Source organism: Heliangelus exortis, chromosome 1 (assembly GCF_036169615.1).
Source record: "Heliangelus exortis chromosome 1, bHelExo1.hap1, whole genome shotgun sequence".
Lineage (NCBI taxonomy): Eukaryota > Metazoa > Chordata > Aves > Apodiformes > Trochilidae > Heliangelus > Heliangelus exortis.
The window spans coordinates 87,789,660-87,808,457 of record NC_092422.1 but is presented as its reverse complement, the minus strand read 5'-3'; positions in this window follow the sequence as shown (position 1 = coordinate 87,808,457).

The window sequence follows — 18,798 nt, the reverse complement described above, 5'->3', positions numbered from 1 at the left end:
GCTTTCTTAGAAACTACTGAACTCATTTTGCTTGTGTTCTTCCTCTGTAAAGATTACAGAAAGCCCTGCACTCAGGAACTTAACTGAGAAGTTTTAACAATCCAAATTTCACATATACTTCATTATCAGCTTTGCTTAGGATGAGAGAGAGCCTGTACAAAATTAAAAAAAAAAACAAACTTCTTAAAAAAAAGCTTAATCACATTTGTGTAAGCAGCTAATGACTAACAAAGGTTGTTTCTTGAGGAAAGGAATACCTAGTTTTAAATTTTCACTCTCAAACCTCTGGGAACAAAAAAGGTGTTCTGCATGATTTCCTCAAGCTCGATCTTGCTCTGCTTCTTTGCAGGCACCTTCGTGTTTTAGGTGTATTTTTTTCCTGCTGTTAGCAGTGCTGCAGGGCACAGGTCATTATCAAAGGGTTTCTCTGTCAGCCTGGCGAGCTCTCCTTGCTGCCGTAAAGCCAAGGGCTAGTCCAGTCCCAATGAAATCCACGAAGATCCCATGCCAGAACCGCGGTGAGACATTTTCCTGGTTCTACAGACTCCAGTGGACCTGTGCCAGTTTATGTTATCTGACGATCTGGCTCCATGAGAACAAGTCCCCAGTGACTCACATCCACCTCATACCTGGTGTGCTGGGGAAGAAGTTGTTTTTCAAGCTGGATCCCACAAATCCCAGCAAATAAGGTCTTGCTTCTCGTAGAGCTTCTCTCTTCTGCCTGTTGCTGAATGAAACACGTGTTCCACGGAGATACTCGGTGGCCACAGGCCCCGTCTCACGGGCTGTGGTGGGGCAGAGGTGGCGGAGGGAATGGGAGCGTTCAGTCCGCGGGCACCCTCTATGGGCACCTCTACAGGAGAGCGCTCGGCAGGGATTGATGGGGAGAAAGCAGCTCACGGTGAAAATTAAAACAAAAAACCCACCAGTTTTTCAAAACCACATAGATTTACATATTGTTATTTCGATACAAATAACTAGCAGGGGAAAAAAATTATAATTAGGTATCAAAAGCAGGGGGGAAGCCTCTTTTCACCGAAGTGCTTTTATTCAGATGGATAATTTATTTTGCTTTGTACATGCAAACTAGTATCTTGGAGTGCTAAAGTAACACATCTTAACATAAAATGAGAAAAAACTCTGAAAAAACAGCTTTGAAATCTATTGTCACTAGCTACTATACCCTAGTAAATACATGGGTGCTAACAAAGCCTCTATAAGCTAACATATAAGTGTAAATTCTCAACTAGATTACTGACAAGAAAATGGATATAACTGTACAGTTGTGAATGCAAACACACTGCATAATAATAAAGTGGAATTGGTACCTCACCAGTAGTAGAAAAAAGCTCACAAGTGACATTAAGCAGCATAACTGAGGAAAATAATTAAAAAATATAATTCCAAAAATGTCTCCATTCATAAATGGCCATCCCATTGCATCTGCTCCCACAGTTGATTTTTGTCGCCCAAAACCAAAATGTATTCAATAGGCTCACACAAAGTTGTGGCAATTCAGAATTTGCAAGGCATACCCTTGCCCTGTGAGTGTGGTTTCACAGCTCAGGGACAGATCTTTAATGCCATATTTAAACCTGTCAATGTGAAGCCCTGAATGGGCTTTGTGAACATTAACCTCGGTACCTGCAGTGCAGCTTCCAGTCAGGCAGGGATGGGGATTTACCCAAGGGAGTATATTGCTGGATATTGGATTGTAGGTTTCTGGTAGGAAGAGCTGGAAAAGATTTTCTTGTAAAAGATCAGGAAAAGACTCCTCTGTATTCTGGTTGACTAATACTTTCCATTATAAAGGACTCTTTCGTTGGGAAGCATTAACACCTCCGTGGTTTGTTGCAGGCCTTTGATATTTAGCAGGGGAAATCCCAGGGGCTATAGTGGTACCTCTATTGCCCAGAGAAACGTGAGTCAGTTTTACCATGTTGTAAAGTATTAAAAATGCTGTGTCTCTGATTCACGTACAAAGGCAGATTAAAATCTGCCACCCACATCTGTCTGGCCTGCCCCCAGTGCACAAATGGCTCAACTGCTCTTGAAACATCAGATGAATTGCCACAAATTACATCCCAGCATATTTAATAACGCTAAAACTTGAGCACAAAGACCTCAGATGCCTGCAAAGCTGGAACTTTTGTGTTAGGAACAAGGTGGGCAGCCACGAAAGGAGATTTTTACAGCCATTGCTGTAATGGCTGGGACAGGGGTCTTAAGTTCCATTTTTTTTCTGGCCAAGACCGGTAAACATCACAGACAACCCGGTCTAGGTTGTTAGACTGAAGGTGCTGTAAACACTGCTGTCTGAGCTCAGGTGCACCCTCAAAGGCATCACTTAGGGCTTCCTCCAGCAAGCCTCATTCCTTGTGCTGAAACCACCCCCTTGCTGGCCTTCTGAGGGCCCTGGGTGGAGCACTGTGCTTTCCCAGCTGTGTGGATGAGAGGAAATGAGCCCTTCCTTCCCCTAGCCCTGCACACAGGCTTGGCATGGCCTTACAGTCCTCACACGCAGAGCAATCAGTAGTCAGGTGATGAGGGCCAGTTCAGGGGAGACAGTTTTCCACAGAAGATGTACAGTGTAAATCCTCCCAATCAGAAATGCCTCAGAATCTCTGGGGTTACATGGCAAGCTCGCTTGAATTTCAAATGGCACTTTTTGGTTTAAACTATTCCCAGTCTGACTGATACTCCACTCTGGTTGGCTGGGGACTCACCTGTGTGCAGGTAGATTGCTGGCCCTGGGCTTCCAGGATCAGTTTGTGTGGATGAAGGAATGAACATTCAGGAGGTGGTGGCGATGCTACATCACTCTGCGTACGCTTTGGAAGTCGCTTTCTGAGTGGCACAGAGGGCCCTTTGCAGCTCATCCCTCTGGGTCCTCAAGGGATACCAGCTTGTAGCAGCTAACACAGGACAAGTTAATCTTCTAGCTGACTCACCATGTGTGCAAGTCTTGCATATTTCACTTGGAGGGCTCATTCAGCTCGTTTCAAAAAAATATCTCAAACATTGTAATTAATTTTTATTGCAACGAAAGACACCTGTCTTTTTGTCTGCACCCTTTATACAAGAATCAAATTAATGTATATGACAAGCCCTTTTCCTAACAGATCAGAATAACTATGGGTATGTGGAATTACTTATGAAAATAGTTAGGCACATTTTGCTATGCTGCCAACATCATTCATTTACTTTCTTGTCATTTCACATGCAGCACCCAACAAATAAATCTAAAATGTACATTATATCAAGTGGTGTTTAATTCTTAAAATCAGCTCTATGAACATCTTTTAACTGTTTTGTTTAGACATAGCCTTTTTTGTTTGTTTGTTTAAATTTATTCAGTTAATAATACAATGTAAGTTAGAAGTTCATTATAAAGTACCTCTAATAACTCGAAATTATTATAAAGTTACAAAGTAAAGCTAAGAAACATGCCAAAATTTTATTTTTTTTATACACATCTCATAAGCTGTTACCTTATTCCTAACAAACATGTTGGGAACATGTTCCCAGCAACTGGGTTCATAAAGACTGGGATGTTTTACCTACCAGCTCAAACTGTTTGTCTCATGAGTTAGCTCAACACATTCTCCATGGGCTATAAGTTTTAAATAAATAAATATGTACCCACACACACACGTATTTGCTATATGAATATACAGAACTTAAAAGTTTCTTCCCCAAAAGGCTACAAATGAAAAGTATTATACATGCACGCAATTAAAAAGTGATATAAACTTCACACACTTTCTGGTTTCTCTGTTTTCAGCTAACACATTAATTCTAAGTATGGAGTAACAACATGAGGAGAAAGGTGACATTGGATTTTAATCCCTGAATTTTTTGCTGTTGATATTGGGACCGGCATAGCTTTTTTTTAGTTTTGGGGTTTTTTTTTTAACATATTTTGTTTTTTTTTAAGAAAACAACAACAAAAAAACACACACAAAAAAGGGGGGGGAGGTTGTTGGCCCAAGTTCAAGACTGTCAGTGTGAACTGCATGCACCTAAGGTAAGCACATAAAATCTCCGGGTAAGGATGAGTCAGGTATTTGCATAATATTTGCAAGAGTCTTAGAAATGTGTGCAAATAAATACTTGATTTGATGCAAAAATGAAACAATTAATTCACAAGAAACTCAATGGACATAAATTTGAACTTTAGTCTCCTTTATAGCAATGTGTTTTATTCTGCTATTTAATATACTTACCACACACACTCTCTTGTAGTGCTGTCTCAAAGTGTGTAAAGTCCATGAAGTAAAACCACATCCTTCAACATCACAGCTGTAGGCATCTGAATCACTGTGTGTTTCGACATGTTTATGCAGATCATATGCATTCTTAAAGCTGAAAACAAGGTAAAACAAATAATAGATATAATAGTAAAGAGGAGTAGCCTTGTGGTAAATGTTTAGGACTGCAAGGTAGTAATTTTTGGCTCTGACAATGACAAGTGAAAGTGGAATGTGTGTAAATTGCTTCTCTACCTAATTTTTTCCAACTGTGAAAAGGGGATATAGTGCAGACATCTCTTTGATGTACTCTGGATTTCATTTTCCACCCCTCTCTTTCTTCCCACACATCCACACCATGCCCAAATCTAGGTAAGTTTTCCACAACCATGTTGCAAGGCATTATCCTTTCTTTCTATTCACAGAGAAAATTCTTGTCTATTATTAATTGGTGACTTCATCCTCTCTGGTCTAGAAATTCAGATTATTTCCTTCGGTTCATTCACAGTGTGAATACAGAAGTACTTAAATATTTGTTCACTTTATCCCACTTCCAGCATACTAGGGACAGACCTTTCATTTTCTCTAGCAAAGTTGAACATGATTTGCCCATATTTATATAGATATACTTGGTCTATCACATCGCAGTGCCATAACTTTTTAAAATTATTTCACTGCTCTGCAGCATCATGTGATGAAAGCAGAAAAAACCACAGAAAAATGAGAGTGCAAGACAGTGGAAAGTATAGTAAAGCTGTGGCAGAAAACTCGCTCAAAGGAGATGACTGTTACACTCTCCCAGAAAACACCAACAATTGTTTATAATGGTAAAACCCACAATTTAAGGCACTACTGCTACACAGCTCAACTTGCCTCGATGACCACTCCATAGTATACACAGTCTTTCTGAGAAAATTCTCCTTTTAACACATCAGTCCCACTGACTTATGAGCTACAGTGTCTCAGCAGCTGAAGGCAGATGAACTGCAGATGAATCTGTTGATTTTCTTCATCAAGAAGCTGATGGGTTTTGTGGGTGAAATCTTCTCTTTCTTTACTACCAACTATATAAAACACTAACTTGGTTCTACGGTTCAGCTCACATAACTACGAGCCTCAAATTTCCTTACCCACTGTCACAGAGGTGACAATGGACAGGACCTTGATCATGGTGTCAAAATCTGATGTGTGCTTTCAGTGCAGAGACAACTGTGCATACCATATCTAGGGGAACAATTAACTAGAAAAGATAGTATAAAGATACTTTTAGTTCTGTACCACAGCTTCATCAGGACAGTGCTGTGATGTATGACCAAAAATGTATTAAAACATCATATTAAAATTAGCAGTTTATAATACATCTGGGAATAAAATATACAGAGGAAAAAAAGATAAAAATGAATGCATATACAATAGAGTAGTGAAGTAATGGTCAATCTTACAAGTTTCAAGTTACTTTCAAAAAACAGTTGTTAAGGGAAAAAGTTGTAGAGGGTCATGTTTCACTCTCTAGACTTTAACAAAAATGATGATTATCATCTTGCCCTTAGCACTTTGAGAGGATTACTAAAAGGTGGATGTTGTCTGGAGGCCTTCTGACAGACAAGTGCTGGCAAATTTACCTGTAGTGTTTAAGGCATTACCACTCTTAAAAAGGTGGCAGAGAGAATATACGTCCCTCCTCCTCCTCCCTGTTCCACATTCGGATATATGTGCTTAAGGCAGAATAGTGCTGGGTGCTTGCTAAGCTGCCAGGCTATGAACTGCACTGCCTGAGACAGGTTTGCTGGGATGACTCCGGAGCAGGAGAGAACCTCTGGCAGATTGGCAAGTGGAACTGTAACATCTTATGCTGAAAAATGCTTGCTCTGCTGCATATGAATCAGCAGCTGGATGAATCCAGTAGGAAGAGTCTCAACAAAGAATTCTGAGCTTGGACAAAACCTGTTATATTTATGGCTTTGAAGCAACACATTATTTTATAACCAGCACAGTGCTTTAAAAGTGGCCAGAGAAAAAACATGCAATTGAAGTGCTAATATTTTTTTTAAGAAGGAAGTAAATAGAATGCACTGTAACTATTCTGGAATCACTTCCTGCATAAGCAATTTTCCTCATAATTTTTCTTAAATTAGGAAAAATTATTTACTTTTTTCTGCCTTAAAATAACTAGCTTCACATGGAAAACTAGTCTGGAATAACTTAATCCGCAAAACTACATCAGTGAAGTTCAGCAGCCTCTTGAAATGGGAGTATCTGACAGTTTATTTGGTTGTCTGGCATGTAGATTTGTCCAGTTAGGGAGTGATTTCAGAATTCCTACAGCATTTGCATCCACATCACAGCTGATTTCGGAATAACTTGTTATAAGTATGCAGCCCTTTAAAAGAAAATTTCAATGTTTAACTATTGTACCAGCAATGTGTTATGAAATGCTCTGGGTAAGAGTCTCAAAATGTCATGTCTGCACTGGCAGCCTGCACTGACATGCAGACATGTGCTGCCAGAAGTTTTAAAGAAAGCTGAATCATGAACCAGGGATGTAAGTGGCTCTAGTATCTGAAAGGATTTATGTTGTGCCTGAACAATTGGCCCCAGGAATCCATCCCAGCTCCCTCAGTCAAGTTCACATTGCAGCTCTTTTGCTGGGCTTACGGGGACATGACACAGGTTCACGTTATCCTTTTTCCTATGTCCAGCTGCCTTGTGATTTTCCCTGGCTGTGCAAACAGAACACAGTCTGAATTATCAGGGGACAAGGACAGACAGGCACATTGTACAATTCACAAAGGCTTAAATGCAGCCTGAGTGACAGAGACAAATAGTTCAGTTAGCCATGTGCTTCATTTAAGGTATAAAATCTTAATGTGTTACATCTTAAGAAAAAACCAAAACCTAAGCAAACCAACACCATATTTAAATTGCTGCATTAGCCAATAAAGAACAAAATATCTGTATTTATTTCTAATTTCCATCCCAAATCACCTTGAGACAAAGGAATAAAACTACTCTAGTAAAAAAACCAAAAATAATTCTCTATTTTTTAATATAAAATCTAGAGATGAAAGTATTTCGGTCAGATGCATGTCAATAAAACCATTTAAATACAAAGAGTCAGTCCTGGTAGCTCACAGTAAGCACCAAACCAAACGCATAGTTGTTAAGCATCAATGTGTTGACTCGTAGGCAGTAAAAATCATGTTTCCTTAAGAATGCAACTTGAATCTAGAATCTACCATGACTGAGCAAGTCTGCACAAAGCTACCTGTATATTTATACAGCCTAAATGACTGGTGCCCAGGTCTGGCTACATGGTTCAAATATTCAAATTCCCAGAGCAAAGACCCACCCGCCTCTTGGCTTCTACATTTCCTGTATATCCAACAGCAATATCACATGTGTTTCCTTGTGCTTAGATGCTGTAGGATTCTTTCCCAGCAAGTCACAGCTCTTGTAGTAGAACTTGTGGGAATAATTTGGGGACCTCGGGGAGATTGTGGTTAAGTTAACGAAGGGCTACACCATTTGAGCGAGGTCGATTATGCATGGCAAGGTGAGCGGAGTTACAGCCCAAGCTAAAACACAGGTTTGGCTTTAACCATGCTCCTGGTCATGAAAGCAAGTAAACAGAGATGCAAGTCAAGAATAAAAGTCTGCACAGGAGCTACTGCAGAACAGAAAAACCCCTGAAACATTTTGATCTTAAGGCATGAAGAAGGGAATTGCCATGCTTCAGAGGGACTGGCAATGAAATTCCTATTTTCCAACACTGGTAACACAGTTGTCTTAGTGATGTATATGAAATTTTTTTTAGCTGACATAATGATACTTATAATAACTCCATAGTCTATCAGACCTGTAGTGGTACAAGGTGACTTGATGAAAAATAAGTTTTACTTTAAAAAGCTGTGACTTACCATGTCCCTTCATGTGATCTCACAGCAGCCTTTCATTGCAAAATGTTTCTAACAGTTCTGGCAAGCAAATATTTGTTCTGAATTTAAATAGAAATTATTTAGTGTTAGTACAAATAACTTATGAAAGATTTATTAACTAATAACCATACCAGTTTCATGAATAAACTAACACAACATTAAGACAGTTTCAATAGTCTTTTTCATTACCAATACTCTTTAGAAGAAAAATTTGTTTAGGCTTAATGAAAAGGATTGTTTATCAGTAATTTTATCAGTAATTTTATCCTAAACAGAATAACAATCTGTTCAAACCACCAACAGTCTGAAGTTTGAGCTCTCCTCTCAATTACCTAGATTGCACCTACTTCCCATCACCAAAACAGCCACAATTTCTAAATATATTCCAAGCACTGAAAAACTGAACCCCCCCCCCACCTATCCCTTTCCATGCAAGAAAGCCTGCCAACTAATACACATTTGGTTGAGGCAGGGAGTGTTCTGGTAAAAAAAATACTTACTGGAAAAGCCAAGCTGAAGAGAAAAAATTGTCTTTTTGACTACTAATTAAAGTAGTTAAATGATCATTGGAATTACTTGCAAAGACTTTGTAATCCAAGCCTGGCTATTGTGGAGATTCTCTCTTCAGTTATCAAAAGTCTTTCCCATTCGTGGGCAGTTTTCCAGTGTCAGTGGAGCTTCATGCTCTGCCATGGGCACCAAGGGAAGAGATGCACTGTGATGCCACAACTGCTAAGTGGATGAAAGTGCTTTTTCTACTGAAACACAGATCTAAGGGTGTTCTGTTGCTCTCTTGCATTACTCTAGTTCATCAGACATGCAAAGTCAAGAGAACTTATGTGTTTTGTGAAAACAACATATAAGTTACAAAAAACTTACATGTTTTATGAAGAAAATTGCTGGAGTAAACCCTGATTTCCTTCAATTGACTTACATGAAATATTTACAATATTTATGAAATTACATGAGCACATTATCACAGAGCACCTTAGATTAAAATATCTTCAAAATATAAACAGAAATAAGGACACGTCCACTAACTATCTTCTGAATCTTGTCTCACTGCATCAAAAACCTCTTTGTGTTACTGAAGAACACTATTCTGCAAGTAGGACCTGCTACAGCTCTTTCTTGTGTGAGGGGCCAGTAATCAGAATCCTTCAAGACATTGGCCACATGTCCATCTTACAAAAAATGTCAGTTTTGCATCAGCAGAGAGCATGCTGTTATGCTTTCCACCTTCTTGTGTCAAAGTTTTTGATGCCACATTTATGCTCATACAGCATAACAGAGATAATATTCATTGCTGTTTCTGCTGCCCACCCTCATCACAGAAGTCCAGTAACCTTTGTGGTCTTTGGAGAATGAGAACAAGACGGGCTAGCGAGTACACATCAACTGTACATATCCAAGGACTCTGCTTACTGACCTCTTTTTTTTTTTTTAATCTTGACATTTTTTATCTTTACACACACATTCACATAGTGGTTAACCACAAGCAATCAGCTATCCACCAAACAATCTTTGCATCTGAACAGCTATGTCCTCACATCTCTTCAGCTCAGCAACAGCCTGGTACTGTGAACAGAGTGCAAGTTTTAATGTAAACAGAAAGCTCTGGCTATTGACAGATGACACATAAGGGGAAAATCCCTAGCAGGTTAATGTATTGGTATAATGGGAGCTCAAGGACTACTTTCAGGAGGAAACCTCAGACATCTGTGAAGGAATACCCTACTCTACCACATAAGGAGAAGCAGCCATGAGTCTCTCTCATCTACCTAACAAGAGCAGCTATGCAGAAAGCTACCTTTTTAGAAAAGTGAAATAATAGCCTGGACCAAATCAAAGATTTAACAATCCAGTTGGCTAAATTCATATCCAAGAACGTAGAGACAGGGAAAAAGAAAAATATTCTTTTGTGGATGATGCATGATAAAAGAAATCAGGTGAGTCAAACTCAATGATGGGTTAGATATGTTTAGGTCTCAAAAATTAATAGATAAAATTAATTTAACAGAAAGCTAAATTTAAGTTCATTTAACCAAGTAGGTCCATTTCTGCTACCCATTGGTATATTTTCCCAAGTAGAACAAGAACATTATAGCCTTGATAGCAAACCACATCCACTCCAACACATAGAATATAGGCAACATCCTGGAAAGGAGTTCTGAGCTCCAGATTAACATACTGAGTACACAGACAGAACTCTAAACTCCTTACTAAAAGACAAAGGAAATTCTAAAATCCCACCTTACCTACAATGAGGAAACTAGATATTTCTGATCAGGAGGGGACATGGAAAATGGAGACATTTTCACATCTAGATCAGAAGATGGAGGACTTACTATTCTTCTAGTGCAATATGAAGATTTCTGTCTCCCTTTGACCCCAGATTCAAGATGTGATAGACATCACACTAAATCTCCCTCTTACATCCTTTTCTTGTGAACTCTGCCAGGGCCCTGAGTATACCAAAAGCTTCTGGTTGCCCTGACCAGCCTGTATCTTTCTTTCTCTGCAGCCAGTTCCACCCCATACATCTAAGAGATCAGCTGCCTGTGTTTGAGGTCTGCTCTGATATGGTGATCCTGTTCAAGCTTCCCTAACACTAAGCTGTGAGAAAGAGCAGGGAGAAGTCTCATCTGGGGCTTCCACTCTTACTCCCTATACTCTCTGGCTTGGGAGCTGCTGCTACCCACCCCATGGGTAGGTGTGCTGAGCACTGCCTAGCACCTCACTGGCTTTGCCTCTGACTTGCTATCTGGACATCCTAGCTTGACTTCAAACCTGCTGTGTTACAGTGGACTTGGCTGGTGGCTGCTGGGCTGTGGCTGACCCTGGCCAGCACAGCCAGACCTTCTCTGTTCTTCTTGTTCAGGTTCTGTGAGGCTGCACCCTGTCAGTGAGGTCCCTGTCAGCTTAAATGCCACTCTTAGCTCTCGGATTGCCTTCACTTCCAGAGCAGCCCACTCTTGCTGTCTCCTCAGCAGACTGAGCAAGACTGAGGGTCCCTGGAAAAGACTGATTACTTCCTAGCTGTTGTCCTAGTTCCATGACAACTCCTTCTTCGCAGACATGAGACTTACTGCCCTCTGCTTGCTTCTTAGGTTTGGGGGTGTGAATGAAAAGGTGTCTTTCACTGCCTGGACATTATGATTCTGAATGTCACTTTCAAATGTCTACCGCTGCTCTGAACATCAAAATCACAGAATGCAGCAGACACCATAAAATCCAGGACCTACTCTTTGGTTCCAAGGCAGGATCAGTTCTACCCTGATCTCAGAAGCAGTCTTCTCAGTTCCTCAGTGGTAGATATCTCTATAATTTCAACAAGAAACTGCTACAGTATTTTAAAACACCCTATTAAAATGGCTTTCCTAACTTACGACTTGCTCCTCTTTGTTACAACTGGAGCTCATTACTTCTTACTGTTTATAGCACAGACATCAAGAACAGATGATTTCACTGTTCCTAATAGTAGGGCATTTCTTAAAAATAGGTGAAGATCCATAATACTATTTTTCTTCTGCATTTCCCTTTTCCCCATTCTGTTGTTTAAGTTATCCAGTCAGAAGAAGAAGATAATGTCGCCTTGCATCCACTGATGGGATTTTGTCATCACTACAGTGAATAGTTAACCCAAAAAGTAACTTTAACCCATAAATTAACAAGACACATGCAGGAGCAGTTCACCAAGTGGATTCCAATCAAACTTGGACTTTGTTGACACATTTTACAAGACAGAGCCACTGACAGGCTTAAAGACAAAAGTCCCACAAATTGTCTCATTATTCTTCAGCAGAAAGTCTTTTATTCTGGAGAGGTTCTGCTCATACATTTTGTAAATCTGAAGATGAATGGTATGCACATCAAATGGTAGTCCATAATTTAGCCCTTACTCAAACAATCAGGGCATCTGCTATGAAAGACTGTCAATGGAATGTAGCTTCTATAACAGAGCCAAGGGCAGGACATCATCTTTGAAGCCATGACAAGAATTTTAATAGAAGAGGTAGCCAGCAATACAGGGAATACATTAAAATGCTCTTTCTCATTACAGAGTTGAGACAAACTAAGATGGCAGTAGGTGTGCTTCCCTTGACTGGAAGGCAACAGATGAGGGAAAGCACAGAGTAAGCACACCATTAAATTTTGTTGCAAGGGAGACGTTCTGATCCTGAGTGGTAGAATATAAGAGAAAAGTCTGTTTGAACTATGAACTATCAAGCAGAATTATGAGGAAACTCAATTCTGTTCAGTACTGGCACTTATCAGCTTAAAGTTATTGGGTGTTAAAGGTGATCAATCCCATGGGTGATAGGAACTATACTACTTAAATTGTGGTCCCTATAAAATACGCTTCTGTGACTATTTAGGATAGCTGGAAAAATATCTGAAGATCTCTCAAGTGTCTATGTAATATGTAACAGTAAGTGAATTTTATAAGAAACACTGTAGTGAAATACTTTTGGACATGGATTTTTTTTTTTTAATATGAACTACCTTTCCAGTGGTAATGCACAGCTTTCTTCTGATCTATAACAGTTTCTTCCTCAGTAGCATAGGTCTGAATAGCAACACGTTGACAAAAGCTCATTGGGTTATTGAAGGTAACCCAAAACCAAAATACAAGCATGGAGAAGACAAGATAGCTTGGCAGGAAATCAACTGACAGGAACATAAAATTAAATGTTTTTAGAAATCAAATAGACACTAGTAAATATTGCAGCAACATTTAATTAACTCACCCCAACACAGAGACAATTACATCCACTACAAAAATGTAGAGCATTCTGCAGTATCCACCACACAAACCAGAACCTGAATTTTTCCCTACCACCTAGTACTTGAGAAGTCTGTCTAGACTGAGTGAATGCTACTCCATTCTTTAGGGCAGAGATGTGCCTGTTAATATTGCTTTATTTCTTGAGTATATCTGACCTTCCCTTATTTCTGTTGGTTTATTTCTTTCATATATTTTACCTTTTCCCTTCCCTTCATCCTTCTCTCTGCTCCTACTCACGAGGAGGCTATGAGGGCAGTTCAGGTAATTCCACCAGAAATGGGAAGGCTGCACAGTGATTAAACTGAATTAAGTGTTATAGACACAACACCCCACGAGTCAGTACTTACATGACAAGGGGGACTAAACCTTAATTAGCTTCTGGTTCACTCCACAAAAATCCACACCTGCAGAGTGAAAATAGACTGCATATTACATCTCCTTCAAGTAACACAGGGTGTCATGCAACTGCATGCGGTCATCAGTCGCAATTCAAAGTATTCCTCTCAATTCCAAATAATATAATCCCTTAACCTCCCTGCTGTGCTAGCACAATTTTGTAAGGCTATACATTGGATGAGGAATTGATTTGGCTTTCAACCAAATCAAAACACTGGGGAGGGGAAATAGGAAGCAACTGAAACTCCTTAGGCTTATATTGCCACTGCAGCTAAGGTACACTTGATTCAAATTTAAAAAGCGTACTTAAAAAGAAAAATATATATAAGTGAAAGAACCATTATTATCTGGTTTTAATCATCTTAATCTTAGTAGAGTGGATTAAGCAAAGCTGCTAGGCATCTTTGTGCAGAACAGAGCATTTACACGAGGAGTTAATGCTGGCAAACTGCTGCATTTTAAATTCACACTCCAACGTATTTCACAATATCTCCCTCAGGGAGACAAGCCCTTATTTCCTCTGAAGGGCTTGAAACATGATCTGAGAAATCCAAGGTCTTGTGTATATGAAAACATATAGGCACATTAAGGTGAATCAACTAAAATATTGAGCTAGACAGTAATCAAAAACCTCTCCACTTCTTAATCAGAGTAACCATATGGGGGTTAGATCCATTTTAATTGTTTGGCACCATCTCTTCAAGTGTTTCACCAGAACTCTCTCAAGTATTTCTTCCTATGTAAACAGAAGTTTGGGGGGGCTGTTACCTGAGTCAGAAGCTTTACCTTTGAGGAAATTGAATCCTGACACAGTAAGAGGCACAACGAGATTCGGGGGAAGCTGTATGGGCAATTTTCAAAGAGAATTATATTCATAACTGTGGGAACATATTTGCAGTAGGGTGGGAAAGGTAAGCAGTTTTCCCTGCCCTCAAAGTTCTCCTCTTTTGCAGTGTGCCCTTCCCCACCTCCTGGGTCTAGTCTAGCCTGCCTACTAAGTTGGGAAACATTCTTTTAATTAACAAAATTCACAGCATAGTTTGAACTTGAAAAAACATGTATAAAAAGATTTAGCAAAATGTTACGGACTGTAGGATTCCATCAGCCAAAACTTCTCACTTACATAAATGAGAAATGGAACATGAAATCAATTAATAGGAAGATTTTTTCTTCTGTTATTTTAAGCATGTTTTTCAAAAGCCTGTGCTTACTGACAGATGCAGCAAAATAAAATTCTGAGGTCTTTGAAGTTTTTCTAAAGCTCGTAATTTTTAAAATAAATAGATCACTCATAGCAGCATGAGCATAAAGACATTGCTATGTACGAAAAAGCATTAGTAACAAAAAAATAATTACTGTAAAAAAATATAATTCCTATAAGCTGAGACATAATGGCAATACGATTTGTTTGTAACAATAGTTTGTAATCAAAATATGCAAACCATCCAAATTTCTTCCTCAGAATTTTGTCATTTCTTATTTCATGTAAAGAAAAAATAACTAAAGTAGAGGTATCAAGGCATAATATGAGTAAAGATATTCTGAATTCAGAGCCAGAAAAGCCAAATGGATATTTCTAGACATTCTGTCCAGTAATAACATACAGAGGAGGAGGCACTCACCTTTTATAAATGCTATGGCACAAACAATTTGTAAACACAAATGTTAAAAGGAAATTGGAAATAACTTTAGATCTAGTAAGGAGAAGGTTCTAAATTAAAACATCACCAGCAGAAAACAGAATTCTTTTCATTCCACCACTGCAGTATATTTACTCAAACATCACACTGATTCTAATTCAACAAGGTTATGCATGTGAGGGTCACAATACCTACTTAAAGCACCACCAGTCTGACTTTCCCTTGCATAGAAATATTTTCATCCTGCAGTGTTTGTTTGTATCCTCAAAAAGCACAGTTTCTGTCAAAAAATAATTTTATTCACAATTTTGGTATGAAAAAGTCATGGATAGTAGAGAACTAGGATTTAAGAATGATAAGCCATGAATCACTGAAAGGCCAAGAAAGACATAAGGAAAAAAGGATCAAATGTCTTTGTAAAATATTAAAGTTTTTGTTTTGTGGTTCAACCTACATCAGACTTGTCCATATGAGGTTTGCAAAACTGTTCAGTTTTACAGTTTTTCCATTGTGTCATCTTTGCCAATATTTTTAGTTATATCACTTAATTAAAATAAAACAAAAAACTCATACAACGTGAAAGAAATAATGAAGACCAGATAGGCCATTTTCCCCACACTACTGCTTTCTCTTAAAACTATCTTGCTTAACACTTACACAAAAGCACATAGTAAGAAAACGTCATCTGCAAGGCACCACACTTGTGAAAAGTTTGTGCTCACTAGCCATAAATCATAGCTGAGGTTCTGAGGCCCAGAGTGGCAGAGGAACTACTTCAATATGAAGCCACTTTTAATCAGGAAAGAACATCTCCAAGAAGCAGAAAAGATTTTATGTAGGCAGCACTATTTATGTTAACATAAAAAAAGCAACTACTAATCATCTTGGAATAGTTGATACAGAAATAGCATAGTCAAAACTGAATGAGTAATGATTTTATTTAATATAAGACACCAAACAGTGGTCAAGATACAAAACCTTTTTAGCTGAAACCAATCTTGGCCACATTTGAACTTCCTGTTGCAACATCCTGTTGCAAATGGCTGATTCCTGTCCCAGGGAAAAAAAAACCCCAACAACTGACCTTTCCAACTGACCAAGGAAGCATCAAATATTCTGTTGCCTTTCTTTTGACAAATGAGAAACACTCTGGACCTCTCTTTAAACAACCAAGTTCATTAATTTATCATTAAGCTGGGTATATTAAAGTTTTTGCATATATGCTCTTACAACACAAGAGAAGTTTCACTGGTCAAAAAGATCATTTTATTCACCAGAAAAAGAAAATTTAAATTTCGAGTCACAGATGCTATACAAATATGTTGTTTACATTTTTGTGAATGCTGCCATAATAGTTATCATGTTTTTCTCATAAAGATAGTGGGAAACATTGTTCAGCATTAAGATTGCACAAATTTTCCTAGTAGTGAGTCAAATTCAAGTGTATAAAGTAAAATTAGGACAGGAAAGGAAAAAAAAAAAAAAAGGCAGTATCTCAATGTATTTCACTTCCATCACAATTCTCTCAACGGCAACCAAACTCCAAAGTCTTTGGTAACTGATGCCAGCTATGGCTGTTCTGACACAACATGGTGCAAACAAGCTGGCAAATCGTGGTGCAATGCCTGTAACTGAGAGCCTGTGAATTTCAGTTTGAGGTGGTAACTGTGAAAATTGACAAGCGCTATCAGGTCCCTGGTGATTCTTCCACCTGAAATTCACAACTTCCCCACCAAGGCTGGTACTGCTCTAAACACAAGAAAGAAGGAGCATTTCAAAGAGAACTGCATGAAATCTGCAACCATGTGTGACAACAGTGAGAATGCCAACAGTATTTACATCTGTAATAACGTCACCATCTGTAAGTAACCTTAGCAATTACCAGCTTCTCTGCTATCTACTGATAATGGAGTAGATAAAACCTGCAAATTTCAGAGGCAAACAGATTTTCCACTGTCTTACAACTGCAGCAATACTACAGCATTTTCTACCTTAAGCCACAATTTTTTGCAGGAGGGCACTTCATAAATTTAATAAGAAAGATTTGTAAAAATAAGTATTTTCTTAGGCATACACTATGGCACTCTTCATCTTAGGTCACATAGACACTGTTACTGTTTGTCCAATTCTACTTTTTTCACATTTAATTAAAACTCATTCACCTTTAATTAAAATGTCTACACCTGTAATTACACTTGATTACAGCGTTAAGAATAAAGAGCAGGATATACAAGAGCCAAAATAGCTATATTAAAAAGTCTAGTATATTATTGTTATGACATCCACAGAGCCTGCCTATAATTTTCTGCAGAATCAGATTTTTTGTAGTCCTTTTGAGTACATTTATACTATTAAAAAGATAGAATACCCATCAGAAAATAACACCAGCGTATGTCTCCAAATTAGGCAAATAAAAGTTTCCATTTTTTTAATAAAGATTCATACAAGTACTTTAAGCTTAGAATTGTTTAAGCAGCAGGCCAGTCCCATGAAAGGGAAGACCTCTGCCATTCAAAAACAATTTGCTAAAATCTCTTTTTATGCAATTGCATCTATTGAGGCTCTAATCTTAGAAAAAAAGAAAACCTTGGTAGCAGTTTTCATTACATCACATCTCCAGTCTCATTTTAGTAATAGCTATCAATACAAACAAAAATCCAGGACAATAAGGTATGAAGCAAAAAGCAGGTACAATCCCTTGTCTAAAGGCTTCCTGCAGCTGGGCCTTAGATAAGAACATCTGTGGCACATGTAAAATAAAGTCAGTATTCTTTTCCAGGCTAGGAACAATCTTCCAAACTGCAACTTAGTTTGTGTGACAGGTGAGACATAAATGACCTGCTGTTTCCAGGAGGTCCTGTAGGTACTCTTTCAAGTGCTCTGCAGTATGATTACAAAATTATTCCATTCATTTTCCTATAAAGCAGCGTTCTTTCCATTCACATGGTATTATCAATTCAGTGTTCTTAAACTTTCTTCCAGGGGCCATTGACTAAAATTTTTGGAAATACAGTGAGGTTTTAGTTTTCATATTACATTTCTGTAAATTTCTCCTGTAAAATAGCAGTTTAGGGGCTCCTAGATTACATGAAGCTTTTTAATGGTTTGGTTTTTGTTTTTTTTTTAATTACTGGATACACTGTTTTAAGAATCTAAAGCCCTATTTTGCAAGCATTTACACCTTGCCAGAAGCCATAATTTGTAGCATTTTCATTGCAGCCATACAGTAAGAGTCCTGTGATCACCATCCTGAATATCTGCTGAGGATACCTTCACTGTAATTTAATTCCATGGCACTATCATAAAACCTCTTTTGACATACAAACCCAAAGTAATCATTACCACGTGTGCACAGTCACTTTAGCCTGATATAACGTGTAGGCTCCTGCTGAACACAGATGGTTCTATCTTCCCCTTCTTATTTTTCTCAAGATTCAGCTCTGGAGTGGGCACAACCAGCCTCTAAACTAATGAGAAAATAGATCCAACCAAAAGCTAATTCATAGAGGAAATGACAGACAGATGGTTAAATTAGTTTTCTGCTCAACTGGAAGCATATCTGAATCAGTATAAAGGAAGCAACAGGTATCTAAATCAAGGAAAAATTATTTCACTTCTTTTTCATGATTCTGAACCTGTACAGCAATTGCAAACTTCATTAAAAACCACCGGTCTGCTCTCAGTGGTTTTCCACTCCCTTAACTCTTCCCTGTGTTACTAGCTTCAAAGATCTGCCAGTTCAGCTACTCAGAGGACCACTCCCTAACTTGCATTATTCCCAGCAACCT